Raw genomic sequence first — 20,911 nt, 5'->3', positions numbered from 1 at the left:
CCAGGTGTTCAAATGTCTAGAGTAGATTATTTTTCAAGGATACTTGACATTTATACACTTGGTTATAGAGATGTTACTTTAGAGCCAAAACAAGAGGACAGTTGTAGTGTGATGTGGATGATTTGTGTTGTTTTCTGGGATGGACTTGCTTTATGTCTTTCTACCATGCTGCTTTAGCATTTCTATTATTTTAAGGGGTAGGAGACAGGAAAGGATACTAAGAATATCTACTATAAGCATTCAATTCAGTTCTTACAAATAGTCAGGATACAATTATACTTACTGGTAATTAAAAACACAGATTTTGGAGTCAGCGGAACTTGGGTTGACTGGTTTTGTCACGTATTATAGAAGTATGATCTTGGACAGTTTTACTTAACCTCTCTAACACCGTTCTCTTATCTTTCAAATGGGAATCCTAATGTCCACCTCTCCATTTTTGTGTTATTAGGATTAAATTAGATAATGCAGGTATGTGGTTAGCACAGTTTTGGAACTAAGGGCTCACTAAATGACAAGGTGGCATTATTATTAACTCTTAAAGATGTGAGATATTAACCTTGTTTCATGGCAAAGGAAACTGAAATGAACAAGGATTAAATGATTTGTGTAAGATCACATTTAGCAGATTGGAAAACCGGGTTTAGCTTTTTCCTAAGTCCATGATCTTGCTACCATATGCTGCTTAAAGTAATTTCAGCTAACAGTAATTCTAAAGCAAGATACAGCATGGTTTATTTGGGTTAGGAGGCTGGGTAGGTAGATGGGGAGGATATGGGATGATGTCTTTTTTCTTTTTTTGTTTTTTTAAATTCAGGTATAATTGACATTTAACATTATATTAGTTTCAGGTAAACAATGTAGTGATTCAGTATTTGTGTATATTGCAAAATGATCACCACAGTAAGTCTGTTTAACATCCACCACTATACAAGGGATGATGTCTTGAAAAGGTGAGCATTTGTAATGTTTAGAAGCCACAGTTTCTAGAAGCCAAGGATATAGTTATAATTAAAAAGTTGAGAAAACTTGCCCTGATTTTTTTCCCTGTTGCTTGGCTGCTGTATTGACTGCTAAGAACATGTTTGATTTTAAGTACCTTTTATGCTTGCCTGTCACTCAGTCCCATCTTATTACAACGGCCTTTAAGGAACTATGCATATTCTCTTAAATTGAATTAAAGAAAAAGATATTGCTATGATAAGCCTGCAGTTGCAGTTAGAACATTTTTTTGGATTTCTCGTTTTCCACTTCCTCACACTCTCTTGCCACCACTTCACAGAAGTGTGCTTCTGACCTTTAAGGGCAAGATTTTCACGTGGCGAGATAGTTGCCAATAATTAAGCCTCCATAGCTGAACAAATAAACTGGCTCAGGTTTTGGAAAAAACTCAGCTCAATGAAAGTTTTGTGACATGTTGCCACAGTTCGCCATATGCACATGGTCTCTGACTTACACAAGATGGGGCAAAAGGGATACGCATTCAGTAGAAACTGGACTTTGAATTGTGAATTTTGATCTTTTCCCAGGTTAACAACATGCAGTACGATCCTCTCTCATGAGGCTGGGCAGCGGCGGCTCCCAGTTGACCACTTGATCACAAGGGTCAATAACAGTACACTTACAGCCATGCTGTTTTTTGCTTTCTGTACAGTATTCAGTAAAGTACATGAGACAGTCAGCACTGTGTTATAAATTAGGCTTTGTGTTAGATGGCTTTGCCCAACTCTAGGCTGATATAAGTGTTCTGAGCAAGTTTAAGGTAGGCTGGGCTCAGCTATAATGTTTGGTAGGTAAGGCGTAGTGCATGCATTTTTCAGCTTAATGATAATTTCAATTTACGATGTGTTTATTGGGGTGTAACTGCATCATAATTCGAAGAAGACCTGTGTAGGAATTTATCTTACAGCACTGATTTTAATTGGTGCACATGCCTCTTTTTGTTTGTTTTCACTTTTTAAATCACTCTTGGGGTTTTGAGCACAGCTCCTTTCCACTGCCTTTCAGGATCTGTCAGCCTTGCTTATTGGCATGAAGTGTGTTTGTGCGGAGATGGGTCCTGGGTAGAACGTGGGAAGAATTAAGTATTTGGAATTTGCTTTCTATCTTTGCTCTCATTTTACTGACCTGCTCTTCTTTATAGTACACCACAGTTTTGACTTCAGTTCATGAATTACTGAGAGCCTGATGAATTTTAAAACAAGTACTAAGTTATCTTTAATTTGAAGACTTGATTTTTATCCAGTAACTCTTGAGCACCAACTATATGCTAGGTACAATGAAAAAAGGCTATTGCAGAAGCATAGTATTTGATCCTTACCTACTTAAAAAAAAATTTTTTTTTTAAAGACAAACTCAATTTAAATTTAAGGCAGATGATTAAGTGCCAGGTCCTATAGAATTGAGTCATATAGGTTATAACTACCAGAGGAATTAGAATGGAAAGATCTGGAAAGTGTGAGAGTCATTAGGGCAGGCTGAACCGAGGCAGGAGAGTCTGAGCACAGTCTTGAAGGAATTCCCTGCAGGAACGGTGATAGGGCTGAGAAGTTGGAAGGGAAATTAGAAGTACCTTTGTAATTTAAAAAAATCTCTCATTTTAAAAAAGAATCATTTTAAAAGAACTATGCACTAGCATTTCTCTATTTTCTTGCTATCTAAAGCTCCCCCCTAAACAGTCCCTAAAACTTGAAGACACAGCTGGCCCTACACAGGGCGCCGAGTGCTGGCCCCCTTTTAAAACGCAGTCAATCTTTGGCAGACAGGAAGGCACTTCAGTGTGAAACTGCCAAACTTCCCTGGCCCCAGCATCTTGGAAAATTTCAGTATTTCAACTGTTTGTTCTGAAACTCAAGGTTTGTGCATGCCGCTTAGCCAAAGAGTTTGTTTTTAAGGATGTCCATTCTAGAAATGGATCATTACTCTTTATCTTCACTAAATGATTGCTGAAAATGTCAAATTTCTGGTTGACCTTTCTACGGGGGGATATTTTTGTGTGTCTTATTTTTAGTGTCTTATTTTTACATTCTTGATTCTCTTTTCAAATTGGTTGACAGCCTCAATTTAAACTGAAGTGAGGTAAGTTTTGATATTATTTGTAAAGCATTTCCCTTGAATTTCAAGGTTGATGTGATTTTCCTTACAAATAATTATTGAGGAATGCTGTATTTTGGGTTTATTTTCAGCTTAGATTTATTTACATGAAAGTTTTCTTGGTAAAGTGTTCCTTGAAATTAAAACAAACAAAAAAAAAAGAGGTGCTATTTTCTGAAAGTAATAAATTTTTCAATGTTTGTATTACTTAACTATTTGAATGGGAAAGTTTGGTTCTAATAAAAATTTCCTCTTCCTTTGGCAAATGTTGATGTTTCTAAAGTCTTCCTAAAGGAAAAGGGAGCTTGGGTGGTTTTTTGTTTTTTTGATAGTTATCTTGAGCCCCCTTGCCTTCCGCTCTGTGTTCCAAACCCCACCATTGTTTTATGAGTCTTTGAACTAGATCTCTATTGCTGAGAATGGTGGTTGCAAATGGACCCAAACCAGATTATATCTGGGTAGTTACACAAGAACCTGGTTACTCTGGTACATGCATGTCTCTGGGAGCAGCTGGGAGTCTGGAGTGAAACTTTCGTTCTATACTTGTGGACTGCTTGAACTTCGTTTTTCCCAGGTACATGTAATAATTAATGTAGGCAAAGCCATTTTTTTGTTGTTTGTTTTGTTTTGTTTTTGTAATGGGCTCGAGTACCTGGTATATGAACTTGAAAGGAACTTGATTTTGAAATTTACCAACTGCAGATTCTACTGGGTTTTGTGTCATTTAGAACAATATTTAAAGACCAGTGTGGACCTATGACTTCAGCATCCTGCGTGTCTGTTTCCAACCCTTTCCACCCTGGGTTCGATTGATGTAAATCCGCCGTCGTTTCGTGGTCCCAGTTGAGAGGCTCGTCAAGTGTGCTCTGCCTTTAGCCAGCCCATTCACAACTGCAGGATTTTCTTCTGCTTAGCTGGTTTTCTTTCTCCTTTCCTTCTGCAGCCCTGAGCCACTTGTGAGCGTCCCGCCGCCAGCGAGAGCTACTGGAGAACGTCCCGTTCCCGGAGACCCCGGGCGCCAGCGCTCTCCCACCGCCGAGGCTCCAGCCAGCGAGTGAGCGGAGCCCCGGGGCAGAGCGACTGCTGGCAGGACAGCTGGGAGAGATGCCCCGGAGCCAGCGCTAAGGTAGCCGAGTCAGCCTTTACCCGGGAGCGCTCAGAGCGGCGTTGCCGGAGCCGGCAGAGCCCTCGCAACAAACCGCCTCTTTTAGTGCTTTGGCAGAGACCAAACCTACACGGTAAATTCTTAGCCACAGTGATCATTTTGTCGGTTTATATGAATCCAATATAAGAAAGTTAGGATCGAGCCATAAAGTTCCTTTATTCTTGCATTACCTCCAAGGTAGGCTTTTTTTTTTTTTTTTTTTGGTGGAACTGCTCAGTTATCTTTTAACTCTGGCTAAGTTGTTTAGATACTACCCGCATTTCCCTACATATTAAATACTTCTGCCATTCTTTTCACTTTATAGTGTCACTACATATTTTTTTTCTTTCTTTTTAAATTGACTGTGTTTTAGAACAGCTTTACGTTCACAGCAAAACTGAGCAGAAAGTACAGAGAATTCTTCTCATAGATTCCCTCCCCTCCGCAACCTGTCCCAGACTCTCGGTCTCCCCCAGCAGAGTGGTCCAGTTGTTACAGTAGTGGAACCCACAGTGACACATCATTATCAGCCAAAGCCCATAGTTTGCACTAGGATTTGCTCTTGTCCTTGTACTTTCCATGGGTTTGGACAAATGTATAATATATGCAGCATTATAGTTTCCTACAGAAAAGTTTCGCTGCCCTAAAAATCCTCTGTGCTCTACCTGGTAATCCCCCCCCCCCCACTCCCTGGCAACCCCTTATCTTTTTATTGTCTCCATACTTTTACCTTTCCCAGAACTACATTTTCATAGTATGCTTCCTTGGAGTACTTTGAAACCTATGTAAGAAGTCTCACTCTCAGGATGAAATGCTATTAAAGTTGTGTTAAGCTATGCTGGTAATACAAAAGCCAGCTTTAGAATAGAGCCTGTTTCTATGAGGGGGGGCCTGAAATGCTCAATGTTGTTGGTGAGTGTGTCTCTGTGTTAAATGTCCAGATTGCCCGGATGTGCTTTGAAACTTGTCCATAGACACAGAAGCAGGAGGTCTCTGCCGCTTCTTAGGTTCAGAACTTTTGGAGGAAGTCTCTAGTACTTGTCAACTGCTTTCTTTTTTAAGAAAAGTCTAATTTATTCTTTTAAAAACTTTATTCTTTTATGTAAAAGTTTATTTTTGATTGTTTGGTTTCAAATAGTACAAAACAGTATAAAGATGAATTTTCCGCCTTTCCTTTTTTTACCTATAGCTAATAATTTGGAACACACAATTTTTCACATACAAATCTTTTCATGGACACACAAAATATGGATATTAATTATGTTTAAAAAATTGATGGAATGTGACTGCACATTGAGTTTTACAGCTTGCTTTTTCCTTCTGCTGCTGTGTTGTGGACGTTTTTCTGTTTAAGCAGAGTTTTCCCTTTTAAGCAGAATCTCTGTGTAAGTAATGACTGCTCAGTGTTCCTTATATGGCTGTAATGTAATAACAGCCAGTCCTCAAGTGAGGGGTTAGCCTGTAATTTAAAGGGGGATGCGGGGATGAGGGCGGGGAGACCTTCACATTAGGGAAGAAACAGAAGCTATGACTGTTGACATTGGACTTTTATTCGGATGTGAGTTATTTTCCAAGGCAGATGCTGCACAGCTTTGGGCTGTTGACAAGGTGTCAGTTATGTCAAGTTCTCATCTTCTGGGGGCCTAGAAGGAACTTCCTTGGCGCTCAGTTGTGTTAATAGATGAGCATAGTTGTTAGTTCTGGCTAGCATCCTTGGAGCATTTTGAGATATTTTCATGCCCACTTAAGGTAGGATGAGGTTGAATGAGTTTCAAGAGGAAGTAATGAATAACAGGGATGGAATTAAGAGAATGACTATGTTTTGCATATATAGTTGACGGAAGAGGAGGAGATGATGGTGTTAGTTAATTGCTAACCTTGTGATTCTTAATTATGAAACAGGGTTAAAATTGTTCAGCTTGATAGCTTCCTAGTGTACTTGACAGTGAGAATCATCAGACAAGTTTTCAGATATCTGGGGCTGAGAATGAATATTTGTATTGTTGTTATTTTATAAAATATTTGTTTTTTAAAAGAGAATGCTGTAATCAATGTTTGTAAGATTGAAAAGCTACAAAAGAGTGAAAAGTAAGTCTTCCTCCTCCCTCCGTCTCCCAAGTGCCCAGTTAGCCTCCCTAGGGACAACCATTGTTATCAACTTCTTATGTATTCTTTCAGAGATTTCAGGCATATGTAACATGCCAGCACGTAATCCAAAGATTATTGCCATTTCTATTTTTTCCCCCAGATGGTAACAACATACACTCTTCTGTGCTTTTTTCATTGAAATAATGTTTCTTGGAAGTTTTTCATATTAATATTGCATTGTTTTTTAATGGATGCCTACCATTCTACTGTAGAGATGGGCTGTAATTTATTTAACCCGTACTATACTTACGGCCATACAGATCATTTCCAGTTTTATTATCATGAACAAGGCTGTAGGGAATAACCTTATACATATATCATTTTATACATGTTTGTGAGCATATCTGTAGGATCCATTTCTAATAGTGGAATTGCAGGGTCAAAGGATATCACATTTTAATTTGGATGAAAATTTATTGCCAACGTGCTCTGTCCATAGAGCTTGCAAAGTTTTAGATTCCACCAGCAATGGATGAGAACCCTGCTTCCTCATACCCTTGCCAATCACAGTATAATTGTCAGACTAATAGGTTTTCTTCTTTGCCAAATCAATAAGTGAAAAATGACAGTTTAATGTAGCGTTAATTTGTGTTTTTGCTTATTTCGATTGACATTCAGCATCTTTTTATAAGTTTAAAGGCCATTTGTATTTCCTGTTCTGTTCTTTGTTACTGTTCTTTGTTTTCCTATTGGGTTATTGATTTTCTTATTATCTGTTCATAGGCACTCCTTTGCATTAACAAAATTAGCACACACACCCCCTTCTTGTGATACATGATATTTATATTTGGTCATTTGTATAAAAATAATTATTTTGCTGTGTACATTATTTAAGATTTTATATACTTAAATTTACCAATTTACTCAGCAAATATTTATTGCCTACCCCTTCTGCATTAAGCATTTGTTCTAGGCAGTAGGTTTGTACAAATAGTGAAAAAAGCAGATCACAATTCTTGCTCCATGGAGCTTGTATTCTGGTGGCAGAGATGGTAATGAAAGATGTTTTAAAATATAGAGAGAAATATATAACCAAACTTTTTGTGGCTTCAGGATTTTGTATCACAGTTAAAAGACCTTTTCCATTCTTAGAGTTAAAAACTTACCGCATGGTTCCTGGTAGTGTCATGTGGTTCTTTTTTTAGACTTAAATCTTTGATCCATCTGGAATGTTGGGTATGAATCCAACTTAATTTTTCTCTAGGTGCTCTATTAATTAGGGTAAGGCTGAGCTGCTGTAACCAAGGGACTGAAATATGTTATGGTTCAAAGAACAGAGATGTTGATTTTTTCCTCACCTAACAGTTCCACTGTGAGCACAGCAGGTCAGCAGACCTGCCCGTGTCCTATGGTCTTTGAGACTCAGGTTCCTTCTGTCCCGTTGCTCCAGTAATTGTCACTGTAGTTGTCTGGGTGGTCGTCGCTGGGTTGCTACCGTATCTGTGTTCCCTCAATGTGAAGGATGAAGGAGAAAGTCCAGAGCAAGTGATCACATGTCAGTTCTACTTCTATTGGTGATAACTTAGTCATGTGGCCACATCTGGTTGTGAAGGAGGGTGAGGAATGCAGTGCTGGTCAGCATGTGCCCAGGAAGAAGCCAAGAAGGAACTTTAGTGGAAAATAAGCTGTGTCCATCACATTGACTAGTCATTTCAATTTTACTGAATAGTTCCAAATTTTCTTTTTTGATTTATTTTGTATTATAAATTCCATATACACTGTGTTCTATTTCTAGGATATCCATTTAGTTTCATTGATCTCTCTGCCTATGTGTGTACCAGGATCACACTGTTTGTTTTAAACTCTTGGCACTTAATATGTTTTTTTTTCCTCTTTTGGGGTAGTTTCATTTAACTAAATTTTCATACTTATTTTAAGTTCCCCTTTACAGAACTTTAAAGTTCCAGTTTACTGAATTTTCATATTAATTTGTGTGTGTGGTTTTTAAAAAATATATCAACTTTCAAATGATCATATCTTGTTACCACTCCCTCCCCCCTAAGAAGAAAACCTGTTAATATGATTATTAGGATTGTGTTAAATGTACAGATAAATTTTATGAGGAAAGCTTCACATCTTTGTGATGTTAATTTTTCTTATTTGATGAGAATGTTGCATGGTGTTTGGAAAACATTCATCTGGACTCTACAATCTTTCTATTTCCTTGACTCATAAAACTTATATAATTGAAGTAGGAGAGAGGAAGGAACAGTTTATCATAAGCTGTTGTATTACTTTTATTTTAATACCAGATTTCTGATAATGGTTAGGCAATATGCCTATTTCTCTATGAAAATTAGTTAACTTAGAGCTTGAAAAAACAATTTTCTTGTTAGAAGGTAAAAAACATTTGACATTTCAGAGGGTTATTATGTAAACTTACTTGTAACACAAACCTGGGCAAATTTTTGCATGTCTATGAGATATGCAATGTTGTAACTTCCTCAAAGAATGTGTGTGTGTGTGTGTGTTAGTCTGCACCTTTTTTAGAACAACACATTCCTCTTTAGTTTTCTCCTTTTTACCTTTTTATTGTGAAATAAAACACAGATACGGCTATCACACAATGTATACATAGGTTAGTTCATTTTTAGAAGGTGAATATTTTTTGTGACCACCACACAGGTAAAGAGACTGAATATTAGCGGTCTCCCTCGAGCCCCTTGCCTTGTCCCATGCCTGTCATAGTCCCTGTCTTTCTCCAGAGGTAACCACTTTCCTCACTTCTATAGTAATTGCTTCACTGCAGTTTTATCACCTGCATGTGTACAACTAGGCACCACAGTTCATTCTTGCACATCTTTTTATGTCTTTGAAGTCTCTTAACCCTCAGGTTCCCCCTCCAACCCTTTCCTTTCTTTGCCATTTATCTGTTGAAGAATGCAGCTGTTTGATGTCTAATTTTCCACTGGCTAGATTTGGTGATGGCATCCTCATGGTTCAATTCAAATTGTTCTTTTTCTTTTACTGGGAAATGGTAGTTTTACCCCAAGTCTGGGCATTGGGAATGCTCACTACTTTTGGGTAGGTCATAGTTTCAAGGCCTTTTTAGTGGACAGAAAATAATAGATACTCCATGAGTTCATCAGTTTGTAAGGTTCTTACTTAACCTTTTCTATATCACATCTCTAACTCCTTTAGTCCACACAGAGAGTTCTGGCTCTCTGCAATAGCAGGGGACGGTAGAATTTGAATACACCGTAGTTACTCATTTGCTGTCTTCCATGGGATTCACACAGCATTCTCAACACCGCCACAATCCTAACACTGTGCCACTAACTATGATAACTGAAAAGCGATAAAAACCATTCCTTTTTGATATGCTATCCCCATTCTCCTCTTAATTTTGGGGGGGAGAAGTAGGGGATGTTTATAGTTGTTGAAAATTGGCAGATTTAGACACTGATTAGCTTTTAGATGATATTTGGAGGAGGAATACTTTTAATTTTGTTAGATGAGACGTTGATTTTATAGTTATGTTTAGAGAAAGTCCTTATCTGTCAGAGAATTTGTGGGTGAAATGCTGTGACTTCTGGGATTCTCATTAAAATACCACACCCCAGGAGGAAAATGGGGAGAAAAGAGGAAATAAGATTGTTTATTTTTGAAACTGGGTGGTAGGATGTTGCTTACTTTTGAAACTGGGAGGTTAAAAATAGGGTTTATTATCTTTTTTCTCTCTATATAACTTGAAATGCCTATTATAAAAATTTTTTTTTAATGAAAATTTTATATACAGTGAAAAGACAAGGACATATGATAGGGGAAGAAGGTGATAAGGAAGGAATGAAGAACATGAGTAAAGACTCTTAACCTGGTGGTTTGGTTCAGTGGCCTTGAAGCTGGGTAGCATCTTGATTGAGAAGAAGGGACGGCTGCAATGTGAGGCCTCAAGGGAAACCAGACGAGTTAAGAGATGAGTGACTAGCAGGAGAGGGAACTCCCATCCATGGAAACTGAGAAGGTCCAAACCATAAGAGTAAAGACACCAGCGAGATGGAGCCACCGAATCCCCACTAGGGAAGAACCTAGGGGTGGAAGGGGGTCTCCAGCACCACCACGCTGCACAGTGGACCAGTGACGCCACCCTCAGCATTCTCTGCCTCACCTGAGTTGCTGGAGGCGGGAAGCTGGGGGCTTCCTAGACCTCATCTCAGGTCAGTGAAATCAAAATCTCTGTGGGTAAAGCTTCAGAATCTGAGTTTTGAGGAAGCCCCCCTTCAAATTAGAAGGATCAGGTGATGTCTACAAAGGGTTAGAACCTTAGTCAGAGGGCGTTTCAGTGATGGACTGGATGGAGGAGAGGGAGGATGTGGAAGAAGCTTTGTAGAGTGCTCTTTCTAGAAAGTTGTCTGCAAGATGATGAAGAGGGTAGAAATGCGCGGACTTGGGGCTGAGGGAAGTGGCGGCGGCTGCTGAATTAGTTGTTGCTTCTAATAACGTAAGAGAGGTTTGCCTGTCCGTGTGGAGGACGTGAATGGTTCTTCATGCAGGATGATGACTGAGTGGTCAGGCCAAGCATGAGGTTGAGCCCCTCCCCCCCACTACTGAGAACTTGATTTTTGACGTTCAAGGAAAGCTTGGAAATCGTTGTCATGGATTAGATGTTCTTTCTATTTGCTAATATTTGAATTACATATTAAAATAGGAGAGGTACCCAGGTCTTTTCAGTATCTCTGCTTCTCAAGTTCCGAGTGGGCCTTCTGCCCATGCCCTAGGAAGGAGGGAGTGGGGTCTGCGTGTCCGACGGCCCTCTTTTCTTATTCAGCGCCCCTCCTGCCCCTTCACATTCTGTTTTCTCTTTCTTGACTCCCTTCTCTTCGTGTCCAGGTGGCACTCTCATACGTGCAGAACCTCCGAGAGGGGCTGCCGGGTACAGGATGGTATGTTTCAGTTCTTTGCTTTGGGACTGACTACTGGAGGGGCTCCCACGTTTTCCAGGTTTCCTAATGTCAGTCTTGGAAGGCAATGGGGAGAGGACTGAGGTGAGTACCCGGATCCCCCTCCCCTGTTTTTCTCTGCCTCGGGGTCTTTGTTTTTCATCGCAGATTGGCTTCATCACTTCTGCTCCGTAGGCTTTCTGCCGCTGTGTACTTGGGAGCATCCTCTATTTCCTAGATTTCGTTTCCTTCTCCTCACTTAGTAGAATGCGTTTATTTTTTACCTTTAACTTACCATTAATTTCTTATTTAGGTCAATGAGTGGGTTGGGTGGGTGGTTTCTCGGTTACCCCAGCTTTCCGGTCACTTTACCTGGTGTCAGAGCCTCTCCTTCTCTGCCTCATCTCCTTTCCTCCTTGTTTTCTGTTGTGGTTACTTCAATGCTAACTTGTTCAACTTGTACACTGACCCTGTGTACACGGCTCATTTTCTTTCTCATGATCGTATTTATACTTTTGATGGATATATTTAAATGAACAGCTGTGCATTTGTTGAGTCATACCACAATTATCTGATTCTGCTTTAGCTGCTCGACTGGCAAAAGCACATTTCAAGCTAAGTTGTGAGAGAATTCCATTAATCACATTCTGGCCGGGGGAGGGGAGAGGAGAAAGACCACTAAGAAGAAGTCTTTTTAAAGATTAATGTTAATTAGTTGTTCCATTATTTTAGAATAGATTGATTTGGTTGCTATTTAAGGTGTCACCTGGAGAAACATTATGAAGATGTAAGTAACTATAATCAGCCTTGTAGGCTAAATTCCCTGGAATTGATGTGGGGATGAAGTGAGTAGCTGGCCTATTTAAATAGATACAGGGTCTTTGAAAGTGTTTCTTTCTGTCAAGACTGGTATTCTTGACTCAGCATTCCTTGAATTCATTGGCTAAATATTTTGTTTTAAGCCTGAAGAGATAATACATGATTCAGAAGATGTTACAACTTTTCTTTTTCTTCAAATGTATTAATTGCTAATTGTAACCTCTGATTGTGTCTTTGGCTTTCATCAGCCAGATCTATTTTTCTCTTGACACTTCCTCAGGGTTCTTTCTGAATGTTATTAATAGGCATGGAAGCATGGCTTTCCAAATAGCGTCAATAACTGTTAGAAGACTGGCAGGAGGCGGAGGGTGGGGGGAAGATAATGTCAATTTCTGACTTGTAGGAGATGTATTTTCAGGCTGCAGAAGCTGTCTCAGAGGTCACTGGGGATGGGTCTGGGCAGATCAGCTGGTGTCTGCAACTGGAGAGCCAAGCAGTCCTGTCCAAATGGGATATTGTCCACCAGGGAGTTGTCTGGTATACCCGGAGTCTGCCAGCCGTCTTTTTGTTTGGCTGCTTCTCTTGGATGACACCCTTGAAAACTGAAGTCCAAGTAACAAATGATATCTTTTAATTTATCTCAAATACCTGGTTACAACTATATTGCATTGAGGATAAGGAGCAGCCCCCTGTCCCAGTCATTTCCTTGCCGGGCTGTATAAAATTCCTTAAACTTCACCTGCCTCTCCCCACCCAAACCAAAGCATGGGGTAGACTAAGAAGTTAAAATAAATGTGTTGTAATTTATAGTGAGTGCCTAGTATGTGCCCGGCACAGGGATTTAGCCGTGAGCCAGACAGAGTTCTTACCCTCATACTGCTTAAATTTTGGTATGTGGAGTAAGGAGGGATGGGAGAGGGTGAAACATAATAAAAAAACAATGAACTAATACACAAGTGACAAATTTCACACCGTGTTGTTAAGTGCTGTGAAGAAGAGGCCCAGAGGTGAAATTCAGGGCCGAGGGTGGGAAGGTCTGAGGCAGGAATGGGCTTGAGTGTGTGGGGGGCGTGGGGGTGAGAAGGGCTCTGGTCAGGCTGGTTTATAAAGGGTGGCTTTTCTCACCACCACAAAAGTATGCTCCAGCATCTCCCTTTTTTTTGTTTTGTTTTGTTTTGTTTTGTTTTGTTTTGTTTTGTTTTAAAGAGAGAAGTATACGTCCCTGGTGCTGACATCTCTTTTATTTAATCCCTGCCCATGCCCTCAGATTATTACAGGTTAGTCATCTGAGCCTTAGAGTTGGGACAGTTGTGTCAGGGGGCCAGTGCCTGAGACACCATGTCTGGTAATGGGAGGGCAGAAGGTCTGCAGCCTTAGGCTAATGGGGGAGCTGCAGGCAGAATTAGACATGAGGCTGAGGGCTGAGAAGGCACCTAGCTGAGGACTTTGGGAGGAAGTGAGATTTTAGATGGACTTCACAGTTTTGTTGGGGAATGGGTAGGGATACCAGGGTCTTTCCTACCAGTAGGTTTGGAAAAAAAAAAAAAAAAAAAAAGGTCCCAGTCAGTTTGTGGACTGGTAGGAGAGGAGCCCTGAGCTGCCTAGGAGAAGAGAACAAAACAGCTGGGAGATGATGGGGTCCTATCAGTTGAAACAAAGCAGGAGAGCCATGGCTATTTGATACAGAGGGAATGAAGTGGAAAATGAGGGACAGTTTCCATGTAGTCAAGCATGTCAAAATAAAACCAAGTCTCAAGATACCAGCAAGGCAGGCGGTGGGCGGTCTAAACATTGGACTCCCAGAAGCTTAGCTTCATTAATTACCTGTATATCTGGTAGGGTGTAACAGAGTCAATTTCATCCTGTATATAATTAAAATAAATTTACTGGGGATTCTTGGGTTCTTCTATGGTAGCTTAATGTCAACCTTTTATTTATTTTCGTTCAATTAAGCCTCATTTCCCTGCCTCTTGCCTTTTTTTTTTTTTAAACAGATTATATTATTCTTTCCTGTTCTTTCCAAACCGTATCTTGGGTCCATCTGTCACAGCTGGAATGTTTGTAGTGTAACTCTTTCAGTCAAAACCCTTTCTTTCCTGAAATAATCTGTAATTATTTCCTCTAACTACAGGATGAACTGATCCAGGGGCTGGGTTTCAGTTCTATAGGACTTGTCCAAGAAGCTATTTGTATTCATCTATCTCGAAAGATCAAATTACATGCTAATATTCTGAAAGTAACACCCCACCAGCAACCCTCCGGCAGCACTGGGGTCTATATAAAACCGCGCCCTGGCAACTTGCACATTGTCAGTTCAGACAGAGTGTGGTGTTAAAAATATTTCACAGGTCATTGGTGAACTAGAGAAAAGACCCTGACTTAACTTACATGGTATGATGGCTTTGGTTGAGCCTTTCTTTGCAGCTGTAACTGACAGCCCAGGTCTCTCTCCACCCTTTCCAAAGGCCCAGGTAGTTTGGAGCAAGCTGCCCTTGAGTTCTCTCTCTGTTTGTTGAGCAGAGAAGAGACATAGCTGTTGTCACATAATGGCTGATTTTTGTCCCACTTGGCGGTAGTTGTTGTAAGTATACCTTCCCTCAAAGTTTTATGTCTAGAATTTGTCTGACTGGGTCTAACTTTGCCCCTCAAGTGTGCCTGACTTACACTAATTCCTGCTTTTATTTTGAGATATGAGTCACAAGAGAACTGAAGAATGAAGGGAGGTGGGAGGTAGGGACCACATGTGCACTGGCAAAGTGGCTTGTTTCTCCTTTCACATCAAGTTTTTTTTTTCAGGGGTAAGGGGATAATCTGAGGTTACAGAGTATATGACGTTAATTTTGAGGTTAGAGAAATTGAAAGAGGGCATGATTGAAAGGTGGCCCAAATAACCATGAGTAAAGATTGTTCTCCAAGAGGAAAATCAGGATGGTTAAAGCTCACAACGTGTTGAAACTCGGATAAAATGTTAAGGGCAACAGAAGCAGACTGTGGCTGGCTAGTTTAATGAAGGTTGTGAGTGGTGGCTGATTAGGAGCTGAACTCCGGTCAGAAGGCCTTGTGTTTGACTTTGTGTCCTTGAGCAACTTACTTCTACGAACACATTTTCTTAGCTGTAAAATGGGATTAATGTGAGTATTTATTTTAGAGTGTTTTGGGGAGGGGTTGAATGAGATAACACGTATAATCCCTAAGCACGTGCCTGGTTGCTTAGTGAGCCCCACTGCAGGTACTGCAATAGTGGTGGAATGTTGACGATAACTAAGAGCAAAGCAGAGTCACTCTAATTCTTCTTCTGTTTGCCTCTACTTTTTATATTTAAGAGAGTGATTTTTTTTTTTCCTTATGGAAGGCATAGCATAGGCCAGCAAAAGATATAAAGAAAAAACTACTGTGGAACAGTCATGAGAGCCGTCACCAATGGTGAGTGAATGACTTTACATGGATGGTGAAAAAGTCACTCAAAATAGGGGTGGGTGAATGTACAACTTATCTTTCAAGATTCTTTGTAACTTGGGGATTATTAGAAGTTGAACGGAGAAAGTAACAAGAAAGTCCGTGTTGAATGAGTAGGTGCTCAGTAAATTATGTGCTGAATAAATGGATAAACCAAAAGAGTCTAGGCCACCAGGCCAGGCAGATGAACACTTTCTAGAATTTTCCAATGGGAAAGAATCTGAGAGTAGATCTTACAGCTTTCCCTTCATCCTCAACATACAGATAACAAGTTGTGTATTGTTCAAAGTCTAGGTTTCAGAAATATCTTTTATTCTTATAGTAGATTATCAAGTCGACTGCTTAATTTGAGTTCTAAAGGTTGAAGATAGAGTATATTATACCCTTGATTATTCTGTGACTGACATCAAGATGCTTTGTGACTTTGGGGGGAATAATGTATTGCAGTATATGTGTGGCTTTATCCAGCTATAAAATTGTGATGAGCAAAAGAAGTGCCAAGCTTGGTCTCAAGCCCGCACATGTTAAAAATTGAGCTTAACACTAGCTCCTTAACCGAATATCAGTCTGCTCTATAAATGGAGTTTGAAAAGTCCCATGGGATTTAGAGAGCAGCTCTGTTTTGCCCTGTGGTCTTGTTTTTAGTAAAATATCATGGAACTGTTCTGTCTCCCAAGAGAATAGTCTTGAGACATTGTGAGAGGTGGTACTGATTTAAAGAGGGTATCTCACTTAAGACAGGAGGTCCCTAACCTTTTTCTAAATAGCTCCTTGCCTTGGTCTGAAATAGTAAGATCAGTTACCAGGGATAGAGGGTCCCATCCAAGAACAGAAAGGAGGTGGTATATACTAGGGGCAGAATTCATACTATGAACCTTTCAGATAATATTCTGTAATCCCTAGTAGCCTATGCATTTTTTCAGTTAGGGATTTTGGCCTTAGAACATTGCAAAAGGATTTGGTTAGACCTAAAAGAGATGGGACACTGGAGTACCTTCTTATCAGAGTTTTATGTCTCATTCAAAAATATTTAGTTCTGTACATAAAGTATTATTCCTACATGAAATACATATCTAATGCCTTCTTCCTTGACCATTAGACTTGTTGACTTCCTTGATGTTAGAGAGTTTAATGAGATTTCTAAACCTATGGAGCAGTAACATTTTTGTCAGGTATTGAGCACATGCTCAGCCTAAAATACCTGGTACCATCTGGTTACCTGGTATTGTAGAAGGACTGATCATGTAAGAGTAAGGCAGTGCATCTCAAAGTGTGGTCCAGGATTCTCTGGAGTTTCCAAAACTTTCTCAGGGGTCCCACAAGGTCCTTCTTCTGGTGACATATATGCTTCATGTGTGATGCTGGATTCTCCATATATACTTCATCAATACAACATTCAGTCAGTCATAACGGGTTGAATGCAGAGACATATATGAGAATCCAGTGCTTTCTACTAAGCCAAACATTATAGCAATTTGCAAAAATGCAAACTAATGCCACTTTCCTCACTATATACATATTTTGGGGGGAGAAAATGTAGTTCTTTTTAAATTTAAATATATAAGGTAATATACTTATTGTTATTTTAAAACAAATACAGTATTTAAAACATTCTCCATTTTAATTTCTAATAGAGTATGTATTGATAGAAATAGCCCACATAGGCAAGTTCCTTAGAGTCCTCAATAACTTTTTTTTTGTATTGACTTGTTTTAAAATATATTTTTATTGAAGTTTATAGTCAGTTTACAATGTTGTGTCAATTTCTGGTGCACAGCACAATACTTCAGTCATATAGGAATATACATATATTTGTTTTCATATTCTTTTTCACCATAAGTTATTACAAGATACTGAATACAGTTCCCTGTGCTATACAGTATAAACTTGTTTATCTATTTTATATATAGTAGTTAGTATCTGCAAATCTTGAACTCCCAATTTATTCCCCCCCCCCCCAATAACGTTTAAGAGTATAGATTCTGAGACCAAAAGTTTGGAAACCACTGGAGTAAAACATCCCTGAACTCTTGAAGCATTACCACTCCCTTTTCCACCACCAGTTCCACTTTTTTGCCAACCTACATCTGAAACTCCTTAGCCAAAAATACTTGAGAGTAAAGGGGTTGAAAATTACTTTCAAAAACAATATGTTCTTTTTAGGATATTTTGAAATTAGACATCGATCCTTGGGGCTTCCAGTTGGGACTTAAGCATATTGATTTTTTTTTTATGATTAAAATATGATCAGGAAATTTATTTCAGAACATTCTCCTTTCTACATTCCCCTCCCACACCTTTCCTTTTGAAAGTATCATTTTTAATAGCCGAATTAACTGGTCGGCAGAGACACTGCAGACAATGAACAAAATGGCGACCAAGTGATGCTGACATTGTTACATTGTTTTCCCCAAAGACTTCTGGCAGATTTTGAGCTAGCTATCTAGAAATAGCAGATTAGTTTGGAAGCCTGAATTTATAACTTTTTTCCCCCTATTTTCCATTTAGGAGCCTAAATTACTGTGTTTTAATTTTGCTTGTACAATAATAATCTGTTAAAAGATGTTTGGGGGCATGGGCTCTTGTTGGCTTTATGACAGAAAAAATTGCCAATGATGATTGTCTTTTAGAATTATTTTTTAAATAGGAAAGGATTCTTGATTTTGAAGCTTGAAGCTTGTTACCTGCTGGCTTTATTTATCACCTGAACTAAGTTCTAGAGATTAAAGTTACAGAGACGATAAATGTCTTAATCGTGCTACTTCTTTGCAGGCGTGTGTGTGCTTGTGTGTTAGGAGTGGGGCGGGGGGGTAGTTTCTAATTCTTTGGGATTTAGAGTTAAATTGAGCTGATTAATTCTTGGAAAATTTGAATTCAACAGGTGTTAAATGTGCACCTACTTGGCTCTGGTAGTGATGAACAGAATAGACTAGATTTTGCTACCATGACGTTTACAGTGTAGTGAGGGAGACAGATGTTCATAAGCATCACCCAAGTATGAATATATAATTATTAATCATGATAAGTGCTGTGAATGAAAATTAACGAAGTGGTATATGAGAGTGTAATGAGGGCATATGAGGGTTCAGGCAAGCTTCTAGAAGGAAGTGACATTTAAGTTGAGACTTGAAGGATAAGTAGAAACTTGTCAGGTGGGTCCTGAAAGAAGGGCCCAGTCACCGGGAGCATCACATATACAAAGGTCCAGAGAGGGGCCGGAAGCCAGCTGGTTGGGGTGCCTGAGAGAATGGGGTGGGGAGGGGCCTCGGCAAGGAATGAAGAGAGGTGAGTAGCGGGCTTGCTAGGGCTTACCATGTTCCACCTGGGTTCTGACCGGGGGCTACCGCTCCAGCCTTTTTGGGTTTCCTCTCCTTGTAACTCCTGTCTAGGCTCTCGGTGTCCTAGCCTGGTTATTTTTTCACGTGTGAAATATGCCTTCAGTCTTTAGGACACACCATGCTCCCCCGGCCACAGGGCCTGTAGAGAAGCTGAGAAGCTGAGAAGCTGTGCCTTTATCCTTAAACGCTCTCCTGTCTCCGCCCCAGCTGGCTACCCACCCCATCACGCGCATGCGCACGCACACGTGCTGGCTTACGGACGCTTAGCCTTTTTATAGGACTTCCTGCTCATCCTTCTGGCTCCTTCTTAGATGTGACCTCCCCAGGGAAACTCCTCCACCCTCCAGAATATCTCTAGTTGTTTTTTGGTTTAGCCTTGTTTCTTCCTAACACTTAGTTCAGTTTTTAATTGTGCATCTTCTAGGTGATTATTTGATTACCACCATAGATAGATCATGTAAGGTCCATGATAGTAAGAACCATATTTTTATACCTTTATCATTTTATGTTTCTAGTTTCTAGTATGTAGTAGGCTCTCCATAGTTGTAGAAGTAAGGGAAGATAGACTCGGGCTTCAGAGATAAGACTGAGATAGTATAGTAGTTTTCAAAGGCTTTTAATGGTATGTCCTATCAGTTAAAACGTTTTTTGAGCATGCACCCTCAATATGTATGTTGGTTATAAGTTTTATATAAAGTAAAAGTAGGTATTATAAAACATATAGAATAGAATTTTAAAAAGATTTAAGATGAAATATTTAACGTATTGCTAATGGTAATGACATTGTATTATGGACTAAAATCTCAAGTCACTCAGGATAAAGTTTATTGTTTAGGATACTGGAGGCAAATGAGTTTTTCAGGTATTTTTAAATTTTGATTTTGGGGAGCCTGCTTCATGTCTGGATTGCACTGAGTGTTAATTGCTTTTCTAAAGTGATTAAGAAAGAACGACTAGGAATAGAGATACCAGCTCCATCATTTTCTTAACTCTTCTCTGGTGCTTTCATTAATAACATTCAATTTGTAGTTTCTTTAATGTTTTTGAATACTTGCAATTTGGGGAGGGCTCATTTCATTATAACTAGACATTACAACCTGTAATTCCACTTAAATGGACCCTCCAAAGTATAGCACATGGCTGTATTCTATAAGCAAACCATGTCCATTCTTTCACATTAGGTAACTCCCACTTTTTCTGCAGGATACCTCTTGTACTAGACTGTCACAAGGAACTGAGACAGAGACCAAATAAAGGCTCAGGTTAATTATTGCTGTATTAGATTCAAACATTTTTTGTAAGATGCAAATGTTAGCATCTTCATCCCATAATTTAATGAATTGTCTTGTGTGATCCTTGGATGCTTGTACCCCTTTTGGAGGCAAGTGGGCTAGTGGTGGAGACTGACATAGACACATGATTGATTCCGAGTGGCATTAGACCAGTGCTGGGGGATTGAAATCACTGCTGATAAAGAGTTGTTGCACCAAGCGTTTGCCTTTTGAGCTAGATCATGAATGACGGGAGGAGGGAATTGGGTAGGAGAGGGGTGGGGGAGGAGACGCCGGGCATTTGAGGTGGAAGGAACCAACAGTGTGTTCCTGTTCCAAGGCATGGAGGTGAGATGGTGATGGAGGAGCCAATGTCTGGTTGTGAGGGCCCCAAGGTCAAGTGAGGCATTTGTATGTCACAAATAAGAGCTTGCTGCAGAAAAGATCTATGTGAACATGGAAATGACAACAACAACGACAACAGTAAAAGGGGATCACTCAGGTTCCATGTGCTTTCAAAAATATAAAAGCCAGGTCCATTAAACTCTCCTTTACCCCCTCCCTCACCTTGCTATTAGAGAAGGCATAGTCTGAAATACAATTATGGACAAACTGAAGTGTGGTAAGAGGATAGGGGCATGCGGAATGAACAATCAGACTAGTAACCAAAAAGTGTGATTTTAAGCTGATGAGTCAAAAGGTGTCCGACATTCTAGACCCCTTCAATAGCAGGGCTTCTACTCTTTGCTCTAAAGCTGTAGG

At 39.7% G+C, this 20,911-nt stretch overlaps 1 protein-coding gene across 2 annotated transcripts in view; it reads left to right on the top strand.

Moving 5' to 3' along the window:
* Window positions 1-20,911, top strand: part of ACVR1 (activin A receptor type 1) — a 101,115-nt gene that overhangs the window by 29,504 nt on the left and 50,700 nt on the right. The window contains exon 2 of one of the 2 annotated variants that reach the window (XM_010971338.3): window positions 4,037-4,219. The gene's annotated coding sequence lies outside the window, so the exon portion shown is untranslated. Of the gene's footprint in view, window positions 1-4,036; window positions 4,332-20,911 lie in introns of both variants that reach the window. The other variant, XM_010971339.3, reaches the window with a different exon arrangement.

The sequence above is a fragment of the Camelus bactrianus genome, chromosome 5 (genome assembly GCF_048773025.1).
Source record: "Camelus bactrianus isolate YW-2024 breed Bactrian camel chromosome 5, ASM4877302v1, whole genome shotgun sequence".
In the NCBI taxonomy this organism is placed as follows: Eukaryota; Metazoa; Chordata; class Mammalia; order Artiodactyla; family Camelidae; genus Camelus; species Camelus bactrianus.
This window is presented reverse-complemented; position numbering and strand designations above follow the sequence as displayed.